The sequence below is a fragment of the Caretta caretta genome, chromosome 5 (genome assembly GCF_965140235.1).
Source record: "Caretta caretta isolate rCarCar2 chromosome 5, rCarCar1.hap1, whole genome shotgun sequence".
Taxonomy (NCBI): domain Eukaryota; kingdom Metazoa; phylum Chordata; order Testudines; family Cheloniidae; genus Caretta; species Caretta caretta.
The window spans coordinates 24,528,964-24,548,774 of record NC_134210.1 but is presented as its reverse complement, the minus strand read 5'-3'; the positions used below and the strand labels follow the sequence as shown (position 1 = coordinate 24,548,774).

Below are 19,811 nucleotides of genomic sequence, written 5' to 3'. Positions count from 1 at the left end.
GTAGACACTGCTGTTTGTCTTGTTGACATAACTGGCTTCCACCACTATTCCACAGTGCCTGCCATGACAGCTCTGCTCACTATGTTGATCTCTGCTGCCCTGCAGGCATGCGCCCCTCCCCCCTTCAAAGCTCTGGGAAGTATCTGACAGCTGCTCCTTTTGGGGAACAAAGAGCAAATCATTAGCATGGAATGCTCCTGTTCTGCCCTGCACTAGGAACACAGCAGCAGGCAGGGAGCTGGCCGGGGGGGATGGGAGACCGCTGTGCTGCTTTGACATTCCTCAGCACAGATTGCTCATAGAGCTGCTGAGGATCACAGAATCATCGACAGGCAAGCAGAATGAGACTGTTGTGCGGAGCAGAGCCAGGGGGTTGACATGGGTGGGTGTTTCCCTCCCACTGCCTCAGGATAGGTCGGTCAGCCTGCTGTCTCTCCTGCCCAGACACACCACTCTCCTCTATTTCCCCCAACACTCTTGAAAAAGCAGTTTACAATCTACTAGGATGCCCCTGGAACGATGGGATTGAGAAACTTGCATCATGTATTGCAGTATCTGCCCCATGAGGCACTACAAACCCTTCCCAAAGCACCCTGCGGCCAGTTGCACAGTGGGATAGCTACCACAGTGCACTGTTCTCTGTGTCAATGCAAGAGCTGTTAGTGTGGATGCACTCTGCTGACACAAGGAGCTAGTGTGGACATGCAACAGCGGTTTTAATTAAAGTGCGTTAATTAAAGCGGCATAACTTTTGCTGACAAAATTTCGTAGTGTAGAGAAGGCCTAGGTTAAACCTCAGTGAAAGCAATATCCCCATTATGCCCAAATAATTCTGTTAGTCTTTAAGCTGCTACCGGACTCCTCTTGTTTTTGTGGATATTGACTAACACGGCTACCCCTCTGATACAATATCCCCATTGCCCTCACTGCCTGCTGTGTGCTACATAATGTCTGTGAGGTAAATGGAGAAGAGTTTCTGCTGGACTGGGGTGTGGAGGCAGATTGCTTGGCAGCTCATTTTGAGCAGCCAGATACCAGAGCAATAAGATGAGCCCAGCAAGAGGCTCTGCGTCTCCGTGAGGCTTTGAAAACCCGTTTCAGCAATGAGCCACAGTAATGTGACATTTATCTGTACTGTGCCTTCCCAAACTATGCCCTCCATTAAATTAGTTCCCCAGTAAACCCCCTCCCCCATGCATGTGTGGAATAAATAAAGAGCATTTTCCCTCTCAAACTGTTTTCTTTTATTATGCACACACCAGACACAGAAAATTAAGGTAACCTCGGGCTAGGGGAGGGGAGAAACCGAGTTAGCTTGTTTGCACTCCTAACCATCAAAGGTCTTGGAATGGGCACCTTCTGTTCTTTGTACCCTCCCCTGGGGTTGAGTGGAAGGGATACTGAACTCCCCTCACACTCGCCTCATGGAATATTTGGGAGAGGAGGATTGTGAACAAGGTGATGCTGGCTGGCAGGCTGTTCTGCATTGGCTGCAGAGGGAGTCTAACATCCAGTTGCCTTTCTTGAAGCTTAACCAGATGCCTCAACATAATCTGATTGGTCCTTCATAATACACAGTATCTCCTCCTCTGTGGCATGCTCCTGCACCTGGGATGCTCTCCATGTCCATGTCTAGTTTTTCGGAGGGTGAAATCATCCATGACCTGAGCTCTATCTCAGCTGTTCCAAAGGCGTTCATTATCTCACTGAACATGTCATACCGAGTCCTCTTTTTCTACCATCGAAGCTGGGAAAGCCTCTCTCCTTGTGTGCCGGATGCTCCAAAGGACAAGCTTTCTGCTGTAAAGCATACCAGGCAACCATTGTCAGTGCATAGAATGTTTCTAGTGCAAGGTTGATATTTAAAAAAATAAACCCATATTTTTGCAGTGAAAACTTCACTGCAAACTACAATGTAATCAGAATCCCTAGGTATTCCATGAGTCGGTTCGCTGGTCCAGCCATGGTGAGTATGGCTCCCAAGGCATGGGCGACAGGCCTTGTGCTGCAACTTTTGACAAACCCGCGTCGGGAGCACAGTTGGGCAGTTGAGCTACACCCCCTCCCCCTAGCAACATGGACGGTGCTTGAGAACAGGCACCAGCGTTAAGCGTCCCAAAATAGTTGTTTTTTTTTTTTTCCAGTGGTGGACGTGGCTTTGTGTGACTTCCCCCATCCCATTTGCTTAATGCTGCGTGTAATATATGGCAATCCTTTCCAACCACAACAACAGTGCCATTAGGGACCATGTGGCCATGGGACCCGGATTTCACTGTAGGGGGGTGGATCACTTGTTCTATTGTTTGTGGGTTGAGTACTTGTACTGTAAAGTTCCCCCATATCCCCTAGGTGACCCTATGTGATATCAGTCACCTGAGGGTGACAGAGACAGCAAGGGAGCAGATGCTGCAATCGTCTGAGTACAGACCTGGTCCTTATGCTGCAATGCTGTGTGCCACAATGAGTTAATACTGGAGTGGTAAGGAAAAGTGTCCTATTGCGGTGGAAGAAATGATTGGCAGCCCTCCCCAGAAACCTTCTACAAGGGATTGTGGAGTACCTACATCAGAGTTTCTTGGAGATCTTAATGGAGGATTCTCGTGCCATCCCTGTGCACATAAACAGTCTCTTTCAGGGAGCACCATCAGCGTAGCTGGAGTGGCCATTGGGAAGCACATACCCTCTGCACGTCCGTTTTTGTTCTGATTAAACATATAATACATTACCATATAACCCCTTCAGTTTCACTGGAAATGTATACTCACCAGAGGTGCCTTCCCTAGCATTGTGCTCGACCACCATTCTGTCCTGCGACCGGCTGGGCTCCGTGGTTAAAAACAGCTCCTGGCTGTTGGGGAGAATGGATCAGCTACTAGGGCCTGTCTCCCATTCTCTTCCTCCTTTTTCTCCTCTACACTGCCCTCCTCATTGTTGCCTGAGGTGGGCTGGGACCCAGACTCCTGGGAGGTATTCACGCTGCGTTTTGGGGTGGTGGTGGGGTTGCCACCAAGAATTGCATAAAGTTTATTGTAAAAGCAACGTGTCTGTGGGGCAGAACCAGAATAACTATTTGCCTCCCTTGTCTTCTGGTATGCTTGCCAAAGTTCTTTATTTTCAGTTGGCACTTCTGCGTGTCCCTGGTGTAGCCCTTCCCCCCCATGTCCCGCGTGATCTTTGTATAGATGTCTGCGTTTCTTCGGCTGGATCTCAGCTGTGACTGCACAAACTCTTCTCCCAACACAGCAATAAGATCAAGCACCTGCTGTGTAGTCCATGGTGGAGCACATTTGGAGCATTGAGGCTCCATGATCAGCTGTGCAGGCGAGCTCTCCATGCTGATCAAACAGAAAATGAAAATTCAAGAGTTCCCAGGGCTCTAACAGGGGAGGGGCTGTTTCCTGTTTACCTGGCTGACGTGCAGTGGAGTTGAAAGTGATTTTCAGAGCGGTCACAGCAGAGCATTGTGGGACATCTCCTGGAGGCCAAGTAATTCGAATTACACAATGCAGCATCTACACTATCTCTATATTGACCCGTGGATGTTGAATTAAGCATTACGCCTCTTGCAGAGGCGGAGTACAGAAGTCAACTTTACAGTCAACTTAGGAAGGAAGGGACCTGGTAACGTAGATGCACACATTATTAGGTCGAATTAAGGTGACTTCTGTCAACCTAACTCTGTAGTGGAGACCAGACCTGAGACTTTGCCAAAGGGCCTTCACATCTCCTGCGGTTGGAGTACAGGACATTATTTTTGACATGCCTCTTTAGCGGTGAACAGTTTAGACAGGAAATAATTGAAAACAATGAGCTGCCTAAAACCAGACTCTTGGGAAATTCTTACTTAACTTGTTAATGGGGTTTCATTGGTCATGAAAGACTCTTTTATAGAGTAGTGTGTGATTCCCTCTAGCTCACTTGTATATAATTGTTTGCAGAAATTACCATTTGCAAGGAAATCCTGTAACAGATATTTCTTCAGTGCATCCTACTCCTGTGAAAGGGACCGTCTTGAGTAAACAACATACAAATGAAAATAAAAACAAATTTAAATGGACACCAATTACTTTAAAATAACATGGGGCCATTAGAGTCTGGACTGTGGCACGGTGTTGACAAGCCTTATAAGTAAATGGATACAAGTAAATTATTTGTTACTTGTTCAGGGTATGGAGAGCAAATTATTTCTTGTAACAGTCTTTGTGACAGAAGTTAGTCCTTGGATTGACTAGAGCCAAAGCTTTATTTTCAGAAGTTCTGAGTTTTTGCAGTCTCTTTTCAGTCTTGGATATGAGTTTATTTGTTTCTGCCCAGTGCTTTTTAGTGTGGATGTCATGTTTCAGCTGGAGAGCTCTATAAAACCCAAGCGTGAAAAACTGTATTGTTAGGTGAGTTTTTCTAAATATGTTTTTAAATCTGAAAGAGTTGATCTAGATGAGTCTGTCTGTTCAACTGTGATCTAGCTATGGTATTACGGTAAACATAAAGGGAGTTCTGGTACACAGGAAATACTATATATCGGGGTAATCAATTATTTTTTTATCAAGGTCCAAATTTCTTGGTTAAGGCATAATCAAGGTTCAGACTCCAGAGAAATTAATGCAAAAATAATAGCAATAATGATAATAAGTACATAAAAATATTTCACAGTCTGTTCAAATTCATCTGTCAGTCCATATTTGGCCTGCGGTCTGCCTATTGACTTCCCTTGCTATAGAGAATAGGTTACAGAGAAAATGACCCCAGTCATTTGGCTAGTGATTTCAGCAAAGTGGCTAAAAGGCCTTATTCCATGCATAATGAAGCTGTGCATGTGGGTCTGATATCCAGTCTGTGCATATCTTGAAAAAAAAACAAAAACATTCAAGCCCTTCAAAAACCAAACAAGCAAATGAACCATTTTCAAAGCTGACCCTTGAAATTGCTACTTTTTTTAAAATGTGAAAAACCTTTATTAAGTATCTAAATGATAAAAGGAAATGGAAAATAACTATTGTCAGGTAAGTAAGAAGCTATCCGTTCTCCTTGCAGTGCAGCACTGCAGATAACAGGGCCAGCTGCTCTTCCTGGGCTACATAAGTTCAAATCCTGTTGGGCTCAAGATTTAATTTTATTTTATCTGATTAGCTGAATAGGAGTGTGGTTGGGAGTGGTGAGTGCCCTTCCCTGGCAGGGAGCTAGGAGAGTGGTTCACATACACAGAGCAAAGGAGGAGCTCAGTGTGTATCCTCTGTGCAGTTAGATTCAATTCTCTGAGAACAAAAGGGTTGCTGAGCTCTGCACATAGAGATATGCCACACATCAAAAGCAAAAGGCAACACAATTTAATGGGGAGGGGTGTGAAAGCCAGGTCAGAGTGTGGCAGGTGCCTCCGTACCCTTCTGTATGGGGAACAAGGGGCAGTGGGAGCCGTTGAGATGGGCGATCATAAGCCATGGCAGGACCATTCTGCTGGTCCTGGGAGCTAGTTTGGCCTGACAGTGAGGAAAAAGGCAATCCGTTACATTAGATGTCCGCAGTAATGACTGAAATGAAAACGTTTTAGCAGCATACTTCAATGAATAATTTTTCATGAGCTGTTTCTGGTAATGTACAAAGGATAAAGCGTGCCAGACATTTTGAAGGGTATGCCTACACTACGAAATTAGGTTGAATTTATAGAAGTTGATTTTTTAGAAAGTGATTTTATTCAGTCGATTGTGTGTGTCCCCACTAAACGCATTTAATTGGCGGAGTGTGTCCATAGTACCGAGGCTAGTGTCGATTTTCAGAGCGTTGCACTGTGGGTAGCTATCCCACAGTTCCCGCAGTCTCCGCCGCCCCTTGGAATTCTGGGTTGAGCTCCCAATGCCTGATGGGGCAAAAACGTTGTCACGGGTGGGTTTGAGTATATGTCCTCAGTCGCCCCTCCCTCCGTGAAATCAACGGCAAACAATCGTTTCGCACCTTTTTTCCGTGCGGGCGCCATACTGCTTTCAACAGATGATGCAGTAGGTCTGCAAATCATTATCGTCATCCATCGCTTCCACTGGCACTCTGCTCTCCTGGTGGTCTCGCAGGGCCACTTTCACTGCAACTCTGCTTGGCTGCTCTTGTCTCGCCATACCGCGGCAAGCGTGCAGCCCGCTCAGCTGTTGTGTCCTGGCAGCAGACGGTGCAGTAGGTCTGCAAAACTGGTCATCCAACCACCGCTTCCCCTGCAACTCTGCTCTCCTGCTTTCCTGCAGACGCCATACCATGGCAAGCATGGAGACTGCTCAAATCACCATGGCAGTTATGAGTATTGTAAATACCTCGTGCGTTATCATGCAGTATATGCACAACCAGAACCTGCAAAAGCAGGCGAGGAGGCGATGGCAGTGCGGTGACGAGAATGATGAGGACATGGACACAGACTTCTCTCAAAGCACGGGCCCCGGCAATTTGGCCATCCTGGTGGCAATGGGGCAGGCTCATGCTATGGAACACTGATTCTTGGCCTGGGAAACAAGCACAGACTGGTGGGACGGCATAGTGTTGCAGGTCTGGGATGATTCCCAGTGGCTGCGAAACTTTTGCATGCGTAAGGGCACTTTTTCATGGAACTTTGTGACTTGCTTTCCCCTGCCCTGAAGTGCAAGAATACCAAGACAAGAGCAGCCCTCACAGTTCACAAGCAAGTGGCGATAGCCCTGTGGAAGCTTGCAACGCCAGACAGCTCCCGGTCAGTCGGGAATCAATTTGGAGTGGGCAAATCTACTGTGGGGGCTGCTGTGATCCAAGTAGCCAACACAATCACTGAGTTGCTGCTATCAAGGGTAGTGACTCTGGTACCACATGCTGCCATGCTTTCTTATGCAATGATTCCAGACTACGTGCTACTGGCCTGCTGTGGTAAAGTGTCCTACCATGGAGGATGCAATAAGGCTGCCCTCCCCAGAAACCTTTTGCAAAGGCTTTGGGAGTACCTCCAGGACAGCTTCATTGAGATGTCCCTGGAAGATTTCCACCCCATCCCCAGACATGTTAACAGACTTTTCCAGTAGCTGTACTGGCCGTGAATGCATCCCAAGTCTTCAGGGCAAATTAATCATTCAACACACTTGCTTTTAAACCATGTATTTTATTTACAATGGTACGCTCACCAGAGCTGCCTTCTCCGCCTTCAGGATCCGGGAGCTTGGGTTGGGAGGGTATTGGCTCCAGGGTGATAAACAGTTCCTGGCTGTCGGGGAGAATGGTTTCTCCGCTTGCCTGGTGTGTGCTATCTTCAACCTCCCCCTCCTCATCATCTTCCTCATCCCCAAAATCCTCATCCCTGTTGCGTGAGACTCCCTTGCAGGAGTCCACGTACAGGGGAGGGGCAGTGGTAGGGGCACCCCCTAGAATTGCATGCAGCTCATCATAGAAGCAGCATGTCTAGGGCTCTGACCCCTAGTGGGTGTTTGCCTCTTGGGTTTTTTGGTAGGCTTGCCTGAGCTCCTTAAGTTTCACACGGCACTGCTGTGGGTCCCTGTGGTAGCCTCTGTCCTTCATGCCCTTGGAGATTTTTTCAAATATTTTGGCATTTCGTCTTTTGGAATGGAGTTCTGATAGCACAGATTTGTCTCCCCATACAGTAATCAGGTCCAGTACCTTCTGTTCGGTCCATGCTGGAGCTCTTTTGCGATTCTGGGACTCCATGGTCATCTCTGCTGATGAGCTCTGTGTGGTCACGCCACAGTGGCCAAACAGGAAATGAAATTAAAATTTTGCGGGGCTTTTCCTGTCTACCTGGCTAGTGCATCCGAGTTGAGAGTGCTGTCCAGAGCGGTCAAAATGGAGCACTGTGGGATTGCTCCCGGAGGCCAATACTGTCAAATTGCGTCCACACTAACCCAAATTCAACCCCACGATGTTGATTTCAGCACAAATCCCCTCGTCAGGGAGGAGTACAGAAATCGATTTTAAGAGCCCATTAAGTCGACAAAAATGGCTTCGTTATGTGGATGGGTGCAGGGTTAAATTGATTGAACACTGCTAAATTGGACCTAAACTCGTAGTGTAGACCAGGGCTAAGTGTTCATACTATAGAAGACCCCAGAGGGGATTTGATTTGAGTGAGGCTAATCAGCTTTAATAATGAAAATCAGTAAATTAATTTTTTTAAAGCCATGCATGGCCCATGGTTTAATAGGATTTGTGCATGTCCTTCCTGTGTGCCCCCCCGAATGCTGTTAATTATTAAAACCATTTGACAAAGGTTGCAGGATAATCCTTGCAGTTGGCAATGTGGCTGCTTCAGACAGCAGGAAGTGAGCTCTGTGCTGTAGAGTAGTGCATGCTGGATAATAACTTCTCTAAGGCAAAATTACTAATAGAAGTTATGTTGCAGGATGTAATTATTCAAAATTCTGGAGTTACTTATGTGCAAATGCTGTGGAGCCAAATTTAGGAGTGCTGTAAATGATGGTGTGTTACAGATCAGTGAGTCAATGACAGTGTAATGCATATGCTGGGGGTCAGTGGAGGGTGAACTGGATCTCACAACTTCCTCCTTTCTGTTGCTTCTCCTGTTACAATTCTTCCCTTCTGTCTCCTTAGTGTGGAAGTTACTGATTTCCTTAGGAAATTTACATTACCTCTGAAAGTGGCTTCCTACGCCTGGATCTGAGGTAGTGGAAGTGTGCAGAGCAGTTTTCACGTTAAGTGAAGATTGTTGGAAATATGGCTATTTCACCTTGTGAAATATGCCTGTAGGCTTTTATGTAGTGGAGAGGGAAGGTGGTTGTTTGTTGTCTTCTGAGATGATGACACTGAATATTTGTTTCCTGCTTAGATAACATTGTCCTTTTCTGTGTTCATCTGAAGGAAATACCTCTGTAGAGCAAACATCTTGAATTTTATCTCTAGCAGTTTATAAGAAATGATCCAGGAGCCAGGGTTTTGGTATGAGCTTGTGTCTAGTAATTATACCAAAAGAAATAAACACTCTATCTGGCAGCCAATTAGTTTATTTTATCATTTAATTGTGTTTTCTATTGTGGTTAACTCACATGTTATTTCATAGGTAATGTGTGAAGAATAGATTTAAATTGTACATATAAGTAGCATAGGATTATTGGAGTATAAGATTGGTAAATATTCAGGAGTGATGAGTGTGAATTAGGAATATAAGTAAAGCAAGGCTGTAATGCAAGGCTACAGGCTGAGAGGTCTGTCAGATTTCAGCATAGCCATATGAGGCCTCAGGCTTAAGGAGGGTTGACATAAGTAGATGACCTAGGATAAAACTGTGCCAGTAAAGTTACAAAATTACTATAAAGAATGTGCCATTAGGTGATGTTCAGGAAAATATGCCACAGTGTACCCATCTAGACTGCAAGACAACTGATTGTAACACCATGGAAAGTTCTGCTTTTGCCACAGGTTACCATGGGAACATGTTTACATGGATGTTAATGAGATGCTAATGAGAATAAGGGAAACTAAGAGAACAACCTATGAAAAGCAGGGCACTCCAAAATGTATGGGATGTGGAAGTACAGATAAGGAAAAGGAGGTTGGAACCCTCATGCATATGCATAAGGTGTTATGCATGGTCAGAACAACAGGATAAAAGGGGTTCCCTGGTACGGACAGGGTGGGAAGACCCCAGCAGGAATCACTGCTCTATCAATGACCACTTGTTGAGAGATCCACCAGATGCTACAATATCTTTGGGTATGTGAGCATGAATACTGCATTGGCTATTGCATGGGCTTTCTCAGGTGTTGTATACTTGTGTGTGATTGTAACCTTAATCATCTGCTTAGTAAAACTTATAATAACAACAAGATTCCTTACCTGGACCACAGTGTGTTTGTGGTCAGTGTTTCATTGTTTGTGTGTTCCTAGAGCCTCCCAACATAAGAGTTGGGTAATTTTACTAACGGTAACTTTCATTCTGTTGATCTTAAAACTGTAGCAACATGGGGGCTGGACTCATTCACTAGGAACACTGTGGTTTAGCACAGAACTATCAATTCAGTTTAAAATAGAGGCTCCAGAGTGGTTCCCCAGACAGGACTCTAGAAGGCACAAAGGAAAAAAAATGGCAGGGGTGGAGGGAAGGGTAGAGACTACCCTAGGATAAAAGGGGAATGATTAAGGGACTTAGTCAGATGAAAACAAATCCTTGTCGGAATTAATGCAGGTAGAAGGACTGCATCACACTCACGGTACCTAAAACAGGGAACTTCCAGGGGAGTTTTTTGTGTGCTTGCTGTTGCATCATTGTTGTGGTTTTTCTTGTCTGTCTACGTATTATGCTGTAGGAACTGAGCTCAAGGGAAAATTAAAAGGGGGATCTACATCCGCTCGTAAACATGGTAGTTATAGTAAATAGATAAGTTGTCTTGTTAATGAGTAATGTTTAAGGGGGATATTGTGATACAGTGGTACCACATATAGTCATACCTTTTGGGCAGGACTATATCAAAACCCCTGGTGGAGGGGAAGCAGAGATACTGGACAGCCAAACCTTCATGTTACCCGGAGTTCTTTCAACCCAAAGCTCTTGGTAACTTTTACTCTGTGCAAGGTGGTGTCAGGAAATAAATCAGGGGAGACACGGCTGTCCAACCGATAGATGGCTGGCACAAACAGGACCACACAAGAGTGCTTTCACTTAAAGCTAAACTTTGCTTAGTCTCAAGCACTTACACATGTCTGCAACAGGTTAGTAAAACACCCTGTGATACAGCATGGCCAGAGGGCAGCAGGAGAGTGTTAGAAGGGAGCCAGAGGGAAGAAAGTTTGCTATAGATTAATTAGAGCACCTGAAGCCAGTTACATGATAAAAACCCCCTGCTTCAATCAGACAAGAGGAGGAGCTGAAGCAGAGTGGATTGGTGTTGGAGCAGAGAGCAGTTTGGAGGGAAGCAGAGGAGAGTTTGGAGAAGTGCTGTGGTGGGCTAAGAAGACCAAGACTCTAGGTAAAGGGACACCTGGTTTGTGCTGAGGGAGGGCAGAAAGCCCCACAAGCTGAAGGGCAGGAGAGGGAAGTAGCCCAGGGGAAGGAACCGCTAGTTCAAGCGGTTTACCGCTATTCCTAGGCCCCCTGGACTGGGACCGGGAGTAGAGGGTGGGCCTGGGTCCCTCCCTCTCCACTCCCCTCCTCTAGGACACTAGTGGAGCAGTTAATACCCCAGTTCAGGGGCAAGAAACGGTGCCCTGAATCCTCCCCAAGAAGAGAAAGCGCGAGACCCATCATAGTAGTGCTGGCAATTTGCCACAACCCCCAACCCTTGATAATTACCAGAGCTGAGTGTGGTTCTCGAGTGACACAGTGGCAGGCTTCTGGTGGCCAAATCTTCCGTCTGCCGATTGGGACTCAAGATGTATCCAGAGGGAGAGTCCAAAAAGAGTCCAACTACCTCAAACTTCCCCCCTTATTTGTACATTAGTAATAGAATGACATGTCCCTTAAAGAAAACTTGTTAAGTAAGCAGTTTCAATGGTCAAGCAAGAGGTTCCTTCTCATTATTGATTAACTAGGTGTGGGTTTTTCCGGAGTTTGCAGCCTTGAGGCCTCAGTAGACATTCCTGTGGCTCATACATGCATTTTAGAAGAGCAGGATCAGCAACTTCAACACAATTCTTATCAGAAGGACATGGGGTCAAGCTGCCCTTTTCTGTGGCACCCCAAACCCCCTCCCCTCCTGCCTTAGTCAAACTGAGAATGCTGAATGGCCAATTTGCAGCCTGCTGACTTTGCTGCTTTTAGCAATAAACCATAGTGGTTTCAGGCACTTTACTGGTTTGTCAAAGTCTCCCCGTACACATAGACCACCTAAACCTAAACATAGGACCTAATGTATTTTTGAGAAAGAAAAATCAAGGAAAAAAATCTCATGAGGTGAAGGATATAGAACTGGATTGTATATATGTTGTATGCAGTACTGTGGAACGAAATTAAGGAGGAAAATAGAGCAGTTAAATGAGGCTGTTCTGCAGGGGCTAAATGGTGACTGGCAGTAGGCACTGAGGCAAGGTGGGATTAGGGGGTTGGGAGTTCCCCAGAGCGGGAAGACTCAGAGACTGAGAGGACACTGCTGGGGCAGAACCCCCAGAAAAAGGGGCACCAGGGTCTGGAAGCGATGGCACCGGCCTGCAGAGGGTGCTCCAGAGCTGGAAAACAAGCTAATTCCCTGCCAGCCAGCAGGAGGTACCGCAGAAGTGAGTCACTCATCGTAACACCATCTGTTAAGAAATCCACCAAACCCTATGATATCTTTGGGTATGTGAGTATAAATACAGCCTTTGCCATCATGTGGACCTTCTCAAGTTTTGTATACTTGCATGTGAGTGTAACTTATAATACAAACAAGACTTATTTGTAACTGTGGTGATGGTCACTGTATTTGTTCTTCATGTACTCCTAGAGTCTCCCAACCTAAGAGAATCATTAAGGGTAACTATCACTTTGTTGATCTTAAAACTATAGCAACACAAGAGCTGGACTTACTAGGGACATTGTGGTTTAGGACAGAACTATTAATTCAATTTAAACAGAGGCTACAGAATGGCACCCCAGATGGGACTCAAACCAGGGATTGTGGGTTAATCTTCTGGATCCCAAGCAGTTAGGCAGGAAGGAAACTATCTTTTTATCTTATATCCTCAGCAAATTTGATGTGGAAGTCACTGAGGGACTAAAAACATGGAATTTCATAATACCAATTTTAGAGTCTCTTTACAGAGCAGAACCAGTCTTTGACTCCACCAAAACAAAGTGTTACGAATTATACCTGGTAGGACACGCACACCAGTGCTGCGAATTATACCTGATAGGACACGCACAGTTCGAATCTAGGCTGAGGCACAGAAACAAAGTCCACAACTGCAGAGTTCCCAAAAGACACTAAGTTTATTACGCTCGAGCGTGGTGCCCCCCTGCTAGCCAGGAGGGGACCCTGAATGCAGATTATACAAAGGTTATATACCTTTTAGCAAAGCATGTTGCCCTCGTGCATCGGAAACCTTAGCCAATAAACAAACCCTTGTCTTATCTACCACCTATCCCTGCTTGGTGCATTCCTCGTGCTATACCAGTATGTTAATTACACAGCATGGTCCTAAAGCTATGCATCAGTAACTTTTATTATCAGGATGGGAGGCCTCACATCAAGGCCAAGAGACAGGGAGTTAGAGACTGACAAAAACCAGATACTGGGAGTCAAGGCAGGCTGGAGACAAGGAGGAGGATTTTCACAGGGATTCAATATCTAAGGATTACTCCTCCTGGTGTATGATATGCTGGCATTTAAACAATGGTGGGCCCCAAACCAAAATGGAGTCACATGTGCTAATTTTTCCTTAACAAAAGGCAGGGACATAGGGCATACTGGGGCCGTAAAAATCCCTTAGCTAACCAGGGGAGAGTTTCTCCCTGTGCAGGTACTCTGTAGAACAGCCATAGGCTATCCAACACAGGCTCACTCACTCAAAAAACCCATTTTTTCATGTGTGTGTGTGTGTCTTCCTACTGTATTTTCCACTGCATCCGATAAAGTGGGTTTTAGCCCATGAAAGCTTATACTCAAATAAATGTGTTCGTCTCTAAGGTATCACAAGTAGTCCTCATTCTTTTTGCTGATACAAACTAACACTGCTACCACTTTGAAACCTGTCACTCAAAGTAGGCTGGAGACCAGGCCAGGAACAGAAAATTTAAAAAAAAAATGAAAAATTTCAAATTAAATAAAAAATCTTGTGTTCAGATTTTTCACAAAATATATGTACTGTTTTTTGACCATCTTTAGCTATAACTATTTTCTAAACATTCTTCTGCTTATAGCTGCTGAGGCCAACAGTTTGTCAGTTTTATGCTTTCAATCCTTCACCAGGAGTGGTGATGAGTGGCAGACATGCTTGTCATCTGTATCTGATTTTCCAGAACAAGAACAGTGGGCATTTCAAGATGGTCAGTACCAGAGTTCACTCATAGGTTTTAATTGTAAATAATAAATTACAAATGCAATCATTTGGTCTACAGCAGGGATATGGTAAATGGTGACTTCTGCAGCTGCCTTTGAAGAACACCTATCATACCTGCAGTGTCTAATTTGTGCCAGGGCTTGCCAGAACTGAGCCCCAGCACCTCTAGGCTTGTCAGTTCATACTGCCGGCACCTCTAGGCTTGCTGAATTAATTATGAATGTAAAAAAATTGCTTGATCCCGAACACCTAATTGCTTGAGTCCCGGCACCTCTTTCATTACAAATTAAGCATTGCATACCTGTCAGTGAACCAGCGTTCCTGGGGACAGAATCCTTGTAAAGAGGGGAGAGGGAGAGGGGTGCCCCAAGGTTAAGTTCCAGTTGAGAAGTTTGATGGTGGCAGCAGGTTTCTAAGACTGGATCATAGGAAACCCAGGCTTGTGACAGAGGATTAGAATTATTCAGTTCTTGGAGGGTTCACCACACCTCCAAAATGACAGTACTTCTTGCCTAAACCCAAATTAGGGACAGAGTGGGACAAAAACCCCAAATGAGGATTATAGGTAAAACAGTAATGCAGGATGCTTTGAATGGTATGTGATCCATCACCTCAGATTGATGATTGTGTTTCTGGTGTGAACCATGTAAAATAATAAATATGAGAGACTATTTTGTTTGTGTGAAGTGGAAGTAAATTGAGGAGAAAAGGATCAGTTCATCTAGACATTTTCCATGCTGCCTATGTTAGTTATGTTTGCCCTGAACCCATTCTAATCAGTTCAAGAGCTCACTCTTGTAGTGAGGCATATTTGAGCTGATCCTATGAGGAGCTGAGTATATCCTGCAAGGTGTTGAATGCATCTTAACTCCTAGTGACTCTGGTTGTGCTTTTGGGCTGTCAGCACTCTGAGGTCCCTCAGTGGTACACTGCACACATAATGCACTTTTCCTTGAGCACAATCTGTAAGAGAGAACGTGAAAAAGGGGCCTTGATGTTGACAGGCAAATTATACCAAATGTCATTATGTCAGGGGAATCTGATCCTCTCTTAGAAAGGAGTTTTGCAGAAAAATAGACTTAAATTGTTTTGCTGAAGCTGTGATCAAACTGAAGATAAATTTAAATCTATTTAAAAGTAAAACTATCAATGTTACTGGCTGGAAAATAAATTATATGAAAGAGGGATCTAGCACAAGCATGATGGCAATGTAATTCTATTACTTAGCAAAATCTAATAGGAAGCTGCATTGATTTGTTAAATAAGGGTCTAACAGGGCACACCTTTACTCCTGTCATCTTGTCCCACAGAAACTGTGCAGACCTCAGTCGTCGTGCATTCACAGTGCTTTTGGTCCTCTCATCAAGACCTGACGAGAACAGAGGTCTCCCCTCCCTGAGGTCTCTCTGTGGCTGGGCTCAACTAACTGTTCCTTCCTGTGACTCTTTATCAGACTTGGGCTGATGGGCTAATTAGCTCTTTATCCCACCCAGCCTGCCAGCCTGATTATCTGATTACCTCAGTCAGCTTTCCCTGGTGAACTAATTGCTATCTAAGTGAGCAGAGTGAAGGCTCAACTGTTTTCTCCCTGCATTGTCACAAAGGGAATATGATTTCCTGCACACATGAGAGCAACATCATTTTAATCTGGTATAATTACTCTGTGTATTATTCAGCCCTGACTTTACTTACTTGACTTATGCCTCTTTATTCCACGCAGAGCATAGGGCCTTCATCACTGCCTTCCATTTTTGATGGTCTTTTGCTGCTTCTTCCCATCTCATTTAAATAACATTCACTTCTGCTTCTGTTATGCACTTCCAAGTTGTCTTTAGTCTACCTTGGCACCTCTTGCCCTGGTGATTCCAGTTGAGCACCCATCTTATGTTGTTTGGTTCTTTCCCTTATGTGTGTTCCAGCCATCTCCATTTTTGCTCCATAATTTCCTGTCCTATCAGTTTCATCCTCCACAGCTCTTTATTTGTGATTTATTTCTGGCCATCTGATGTTGAGGATTTGTCTAAGGCAGCAGTTTATAAAAATTGGAATTTAGATAATAAGGTCTTGATAAGTCTCCGACTTCCAGCACCATGTAATAAAACAGATTTTACAATGTTTAATTCAGAGATCTAGGTTTCTGTTTCTCTAGATTGGCTTTAGGGTTGGGAAGGTGTGACATCCCCCAGGGTGCAATCTGAACTTTGGAACCTTTAACTCTCCTGCTCAGGCTGTCTTCTACACTGCTATGCTAGTGAACAGCAAACTGCCCCCTCTCTTCCACCCCCCATTCCCCGCTCTGTTCACTCAGCCGTCAGCGTGCAGAGGCATACCCAGTAAAATACATGAATGCTCTCCCCAGCCACTCATGAACTGTATTCAGGGAGACACCAGCAAATCCCCCCCATCCTTGCACCCCAGAAGTGTGAGTCTGACACTGTTTCAAGACTTTCTTGATCAGTGCAAGCACATTAATTAGTTTGCCACTCCGTCAAAGGGTAGTGGACATCACCAGCCTTTCTAACCTGAGTAGATTTCCCCAAACACTTCAGCCAAAATCACATTGGTTTAGATTAAATATAAAACAGATTTATTAACTATAGGAAGATAGATTTTAGGTTATTTATAAGTGGTATAGGCATAGGAGTTCAGAATTGGTTACAAAAAGGAATAAAAGATAAAATCAGTCTAATTCCTCAACTTTATTAAGCTGAGTCCAGTTTGAAGTAATAAGGTTTCTCTTACCACAAAACCTACAGCAGGCTGTGCTAACTGGAAAACTTTTCCAGTTAGGACCACTTTCCCCCAGTTCAAATATTTCTTTATCTTCCAGATCTTGTTGCCTTCAGGGTAGGTGGGGGAGAAGAGGTAAGGTCGTGGTGTTGCTGTCCCTTATTTTATACTCTCCTCCAGGTGATGGAAAGATCCTTGCTGTGTCATGGGATTAGGCAGCCTCAAAGTGTACATGCTTGAGCAACTGTCCTTCAGATGAATTGTAAATTTCTTGTTTAGAACTCCCACTGCTGGTGAATGGCTGGTGATGTCACTTAACATCTGGGTGGGTGTTGGTCATTTCTTTGTTACTGAAGAGCTAGTCTGTGGATATTTCCCAGACTCACAACATGTTTCAGTAACAAACATATAGAAACATTTAATAACTTTATATACAATGATATACACATTTTAGCAGGGTAGTGATGCTCAACAGATTATAACTTTTCCAGTGATACCTCACAAGGCATATTTATCATAATCCTATAACAGTGGTGGATCTGGAGGTACGGGGTGTTTTGAGGTACAGTGTGTCACAGAAGGCATGTCTGGCTTTCGCTATTCTGGCTTTAATGTCTTCATGCGTTCCATCTGTTTTGCTTATGATGCTGCCAAAATATGTGAGGTGTCAGACTCCCCCCTTTTTTTTTTTACTGTCAATCCCAGGAAGTGTTACTGGTGTTTCTTGTTCTCGACGTTTTGAATGTCTCTGTTTTGATTTTCAACTCTACTAACTGCATAGATCTGGAGATCATTTGTTTTAGCTTGCATATCTCTGTGGGTATAGGACAGCCGATTGATGTCATCTGCAAAGTCGAGGTCTTGTAGTTTCTTTGTGGAAATCCATTGTATACTCCTTGGTGGTTCTGTAGTCTTTCTCCTTACCCAATCCGTTACCAGTAGGAAGGTCATGGATGACATAAGACATCCTGTTGTTGTTGTTACCATGTTGGTCCCAGGATATTAGAGAGAGAAGTTGGGTGAGGTATTATATTTTATTAGAGAGACAAGCTTTTGCACTTACACAGAACTCTTCTTCAGTCTAGGAAACTAAGGTCAGGTCTACACTACAGACCTAAATATGTAAAACTATGTCACTCAGTGATGTGAAAAATCCACACCCCTGAGCAATTTAGATATTCTGACCTAACCACCCGTGTAGACAGTGCTATGTCAATGGGAGAGTTTCTCCCATCAACAGAGCTACCATCTCTCAGGGAGATGGATTAACTAAGCCGACGGAAGAAGCTCTCCTGTTCATGTAAAAGTGCCCTCAGCTGCATTGGTGCAGCATTTTGAGTGTAGACCTGCCCTAACTCAGCGTGTCACAGCTAAATACAAGGTGGAACAGAATGTTAAACCTAAGTAGTTAACACACACTTCAAGGGACCATTCAAGGTGAAGTGGCCCCTTAATAGCCTCCTGACACAGAGAGGAAAGGAAGGGTGGTGGGGGGGAAGCAGCTGGGGGTGTGGGGTTGGTAGTGCCTTATAGATTATAGTAACACGCCATAAAGCCAGTGTCTCTCTTCAGTCCATTATTATTAGTGACTAACAAAGTTATGATTTTAAGTTCCTAGGATCGTCTTTTGAAAGTGTTGTGCAGGTTTCCTTTGAGGACTGAGAAGTCTGATATAGAGTGATCACTTTGTGAAAAGTGTTCACCCACAGGTGACATGGTGTTTTTGTCCTTTTATCATTTCCCTGTATGTGTTCATTCAAGAGCACAGTGATTATCTGATTTCACCCATATAGTTGCTATTGGGGCATTTAGTGCATTGGAGAAGGTACACCACATGTTGTGATAGGCATGTGTACGACCCATGAATCTTGAAAATGTTTATCGGGAGGCATTGATCAGTGTAGATATGTCTGCAGGTTTTGCATCTGTTTTGGCAAGGTCTGATGCTGCTTTGAGTTGGTGTGTCCTGGTCTGCGGGGAGCTTGCTTCTGATGGTGAGCTTGGAGAGATGCGAGGGTTGTTTGAAGACCAGACATCAGGAAAGATTTCTTTCAGGATGGGGACCCTATCCAGTATGGGTTGTAGTGTTTGATGATACCCTTAGTTGTCACCTACCACCCCAGATGGGAACCCATACTGGATATCATGGGCAATACTTCCCCACTCATAAGCACCAAGTGTATGTATAACAAAATAGAACTTTTATTAATTGGAGTGGGAACTCAGAATTAATTTGGGAAAACACAGCAATAATGACTCAGAAGCATGCAGACAGTAGGTAAAACACCTGCCCCATTGTATCTTGGGCAGTAGGCCTTTGCCTCAGTTTTCCACCTTGTGTTGTGAAAGTCCAATGGATGAATGTCCCTTTAACATGCCATTCCCCTTTCCCTCCGCTGCATCCCACGCACTGTTGATTGTCCGAGGTTAGGACAGAGTCCAAGGGCTGCATTCAAGTGGGTTTACCTCCAGCTTGGGGTAGGTGTGGGTGAGTGATGCCTCTGCTATGCTGCTACCACCCCTGCCGCTTCTCAATGTTATCTCCGCTGCCTGTGCTTGCAGCTGCCTCTGATCCTGCTCACTGCTGTAGTTGCTGCATTCTTGGTCTGGTCCGGGCCTTCTGGTCCTTCAGTGCCATGACCTCTTTGTCTCACTATTAGCCATCCCAGTTCTAGAATTTGCTGGGGAGGGGGCACTTTTGCTGCTGCTGCATCTCTTACCACTCTGACTCTAGCAGCAGTGCCGTGTTCTGAGGGTCCACCAACCCAGCTAGCCCAGTTCTAGGGATTTCAGTTCCAGTGATTTCACCGAGTAGTGGGGAACCTCAGCGCCGTTGCCGCCTCTGTGTTGTCTGTCTTGGGAACGCTGTCCCCACATCAGGTCTGAGGCCTGGCCTACACTAAAAAATTAGGTTGACGCAGCTCCGTCTGGTCTGAAAAATCTACACTCCTGAACAACCTAGTTAAGCCAACCTAACCCCTGGTGTAGGCAGTGCTAGGTCAATGGAAGAATTATTTTGTCAACCTAGCTGGCACCTCTCGGGGAGTTGGATTGCCTATGTTGACAGGTGCCACACAGACTCCTTGTTGTTTTTACTACTTGTGTTACTAGTCAGCTTTCATATTGACCTCAGAGCATGGTTC

The 19,811-nt window shown here is 44.8% G+C and overlaps 1 protein-coding gene and 1 long non-coding RNA gene across 5 annotated transcripts in view; one reads left to right on the top strand and one right to left on the bottom strand.

The window, feature by feature from the left end:
- ADAMTS12 (ADAM metallopeptidase with thrombospondin type 1 motif 12) overlaps positions 1-19,811 on the top strand; it is a 317,885-nt gene that overhangs the window by 133,173 nt on the left and 164,901 nt on the right. The window lies entirely within an intron of this gene.
- LOC125636864 (uncharacterized) lies at positions 1,221-11,444 on the bottom strand. Its single transcript, XR_007356740.2, has 3 exons — positions 11,258-11,444; positions 2,766-2,848; positions 1,221-1,800 (listed from the first exon to the last, which is right to left on the bottom strand). It is a non-coding gene; the product is annotated as an uncharacterized LOC125636864 (long non-coding RNA).